Source organism: Diabrotica undecimpunctata, chromosome 4, assembly GCF_040954645.1.
Source record: "Diabrotica undecimpunctata isolate CICGRU chromosome 4, icDiaUnde3, whole genome shotgun sequence".
Classification (NCBI taxonomy): domain Eukaryota; kingdom Metazoa; phylum Arthropoda; class Insecta; order Coleoptera; family Chrysomelidae; genus Diabrotica; species Diabrotica undecimpunctata.
The window spans coordinates 91,576,499-91,580,290 of NC_092806.1; the positions used below are offsets into that span (position 1 = coordinate 91,576,499).

Sequence of the window (3,792 nt, forward strand, 5' to 3'; positions counted from 1 at the left end):
TCTCATTCGGTATTGGTTGCTATTATTGTCGTGATAAGGCCCAAAGATTCTTCTGAGGATTTTCCTCTCAAAACATGTAAGTTTTCTTTTAGTTTCTTTGGTCAGGGTCCACGTCTCACACCCACGCATGAGCACCGGTCTAAACACTGTTTTATATATTCTAAAATTTATTCTGGAGATATATTCTAATATTCTATTTTCAATACATCTGAGAATTATAGGTAGTAATTTGGGTTTTTAATGAACTGAATGCAGTTAAATTGAATATATGTGCTTATTTCGTTGCTGAATGTGAAGACTTGGCTTGGATATAATGAGCATTTCTCGACAACGCCGGTTAATTATGAGTGCTCTGGTTTTTTAAAGAAAGTTTTTGGAATTCGTTATTTTTTCAAGATTAGGTGCTTTAGAATTATGAGGAATAATATTATATCTCTGGTAATTATTATACTGATGTTTTCTGCATTCTTCTAGAAGGTGACTTTTTTTCTTGTAATATTTGCAGAATTTATAAGAAGAGGACGGATTAGATGAGTCGTTTCGATGATTTTTATTAAAATTTTGTTGACAATAATTATATGAAAGGTGACCAAGTTTGTGGCTATATTGCATGTTTTTTGCAAATTTGTTGCTCCTTAGCTAGAGCAAGAGCAATTACTGACTCAAGACTATCTGGTTTTTGAGATTTGACGAATAGTGATAGGTCTTTGTGTAATCCTATCATGAAAGCATATAAGGCTTGGTTTTTGAGGACTTGTAGGAGAGCTTTTTTAGATTCACCTGTGACATTAAAACCTAAAGAATTAATAACTTTGACGTATAAGGTTTAGATTCTGCTCGAATAATAAAAAACGTTTGTTTTAAAATCTTGTTTTCAGGAATTTAATTCAAGTTGCTATTGTGTTAGAGTATGTTTTTCGGAGTGTATTTCAAAAATATGTGTGTTTAAATCAGGCCAATTTTCAAAATCACGGCTATTAGACTACAAGTCCATGGGATATTTTTAATGGGTCATTTGACCCAGCATGAATTACATATAAATCAATACTAGAATATGTAATAACAACTTAAGAAACTATGCGCCAATTCTTATCGGTACACAAAGCATGGGGTTAAAATTAAGGGTTGCGTTTTATATTTCTCACCACTGTCCCAGCCAATATGTACGGCGTTGTAAAATTTCCGAAAATGAAAAATTTTCGCTGCTCCGCCTGCTCCTGGTACCAATATTTTTGCACGGCATTAGAGGTCGCAAATCATTATTTTTGTATTGCCTACCCAAGGTTATTAGTGCCTTTCAAAAACATTTGGCCAAAAAAACTAACACCCGTGTTAAGTTTTTCTTTTTACATATCGTAGTATTGTTTTATATGTGATTCATTCTGGGTCAAATGACCCATTAAAAATCTACCATAGGCCTGTGGACTATATTAGTTAAAAAGGCAGCATTATCAGTCAATCTGTTACGGATAATGCGAAAAAGAAGATCAGTTTTATCGGGAGAGACAGATTCGTTATCAATAACACAATTTCTGATAAATTTATTTAGTTTTGATTTATTACCATCAAATTTAACTAACATTTTCTCGACAATTTCTAGTGAGATGGACATTTTTGTTTTTTGTTTTAAACGCTTTTCAAAGATCTGGATATAGAGACAAGCAATAAAATAATATTATGAAGAATAAAATCAAACTTAAATTAAAAAATCATGAATGTGTTGCTTGTGGGAGTCCATTTCAAAAGGTAAAAGAAATAATAAGTTAGACTTACTCACAATCAATTTAATTTAACTAATCGGACGACCGGTTTCGCTTTCTATAATATGCAAAGCATCTTCAGGTCACGATACAAAGTTAAAATGCTGAAAATAATAATCCCATATTAGGGTGTTGTCTAATAAAGATAAAACTTAGGTAGGTGATATAAATTATATAAATTACAGTAATTATGCCAATATTACATGTCTGTGGTTTTATAAATGAATAAATTGTTTAAGCAGACAAGGTAAGACCCACAAATTGGTAACATAGTCTATTAAACTGTGATGAATTAATAAATAAACAAATAAATAAACATTACTTACATGCCGGTACTCTATTAATTGATGGTTGAAAAAACATGGTTCAAACTATCTTGTATTGTTGATTGGAAAATTCAGGTCAACTATTGTAATTGTTTAACATTAAACGGGGAAGTTCTTGAGGAGACAGATTTTATCCAATGAAGTAGAGATAGGTGAAATGTATTGTTTGTTTGATGAAAGTAATGTTCTATACCATTAAGTTCTTTAAAGTTATTTATATTTATTCTGGAGATATATTTATGAAATGTGTACATACATGTTATAATTCATATACATGTTATATACATGTTATAATTCATACTAAATTAAACTAACCAATGTTTAAATAGCAATAATACACAGAGGATCCGTATTATACCTGAGTTCATCTTACGGACTGACGTGATGAACCGATATGTATCCCTATTTTGATTTACCTTATCTTACTATTCTTAACTAAACATAGACAAAACTAAATAGTCAATAATTGATTCTGAACAATAGAATTTTACAGTAAATAGTTAATAGAATGTGGAAAAACACTTATGTTTGAATTAGATTATAATTTGAACTTTTACACTTTTAATACCGAAAAATGATTGTTGTATTTTAATAAAGATTAGAAATGTTTTTATTTAGGCATTATTAAGAAAAACAATGCAAATGTTATTCAGGTACATTACAATGCCATGGGTAATTATTTGTTTGTGTTCTTCGAATAAAGAGGGGTTAATCGTTTATTCTTGTTTTTTAAGTGATTTAAAACGGCATTTTGTAATGGGGACTGGTTTATGAACTGGTTTATGAAGTTTGAAATGCTCGGGTAGTGATTTTTGAATTAAATTGAGGGCATCAATATTTGAGCTTGTAGAGTGGGTGTCCTGGGTTTGAAGGAATAGAGAGACATTTTCTTTGGAATGAGCCTTATTTGGAATAACCGGTGATTATCCATCCAAAGATTGTGTTTAAAAGAGCAGGGACATTATGTCCTAAGTTGCTCCTATTAAAATTTCAATATTTGATTTTTTATAAAAATATTTTTCAGCGATATTGAGATCCTTGCGTGTATTAAGTCTATTGGAATTGATGTCGAATTGTAGTGGTTGAAAAGTTACTCTTGGAATGACTGCACAATTTTAATTAAGATCGCATTCGAAACCAGATGAAAAAAAGTATGATCTTCGACATTGATAAGGAAACGAGAGAGGTTTGTGAAATTCCACAAATTTGTAATTCATTGCGTTATGTTTCGGAATTAATTTTATTTGAGAGATCTTTTGTTATAAAGGAAGTTTGGCTTCCGGGACCAAGTAGTGCTTTAGCTAATATGGTCTTTTCTAATTTAGCAATTAAAATGACTTTTACGGCGGCCAAGAGAGCTGAGGGATATGTAAGTACTTTATTTGTGACGCTTATGGCAATGTTATAATTGTTTCTATCTTCAAGAAAGTTGTTGAAAGAAGATACTTGGGCATTATTTACCGAGAATGAGTCACTGGAGGTCGTGATATGAAAGACCAGTAACATTTGCAATTTGTGCGTGATAATTCGCATTATTATGTGGACGGAAAGACGGAAAGAAAAATTATAATTTTTCTTTCTAATGTCATTTTGTTGAGTGAATTTTGTATACGGTGTAAATCTAGAAGAATTTGCATTTGTGTTATTTATAGAAAGAATGACATTTATATAAAGAATGAAAACCAGAACACAAGACACATTTTCCC

General features: G+C 30.9%; 1 pseudogene; it reads right to left on the reverse strand.

Moving 5' to 3' along the window:
• Window positions 1-360: 360 nt before the first annotated feature.
• Window positions 361-1,612, reverse strand: LOC140438806 (uncharacterized; annotated as a pseudogene).
• Window positions 1,613-3,792: the final 2,180 nt, after the last annotated feature.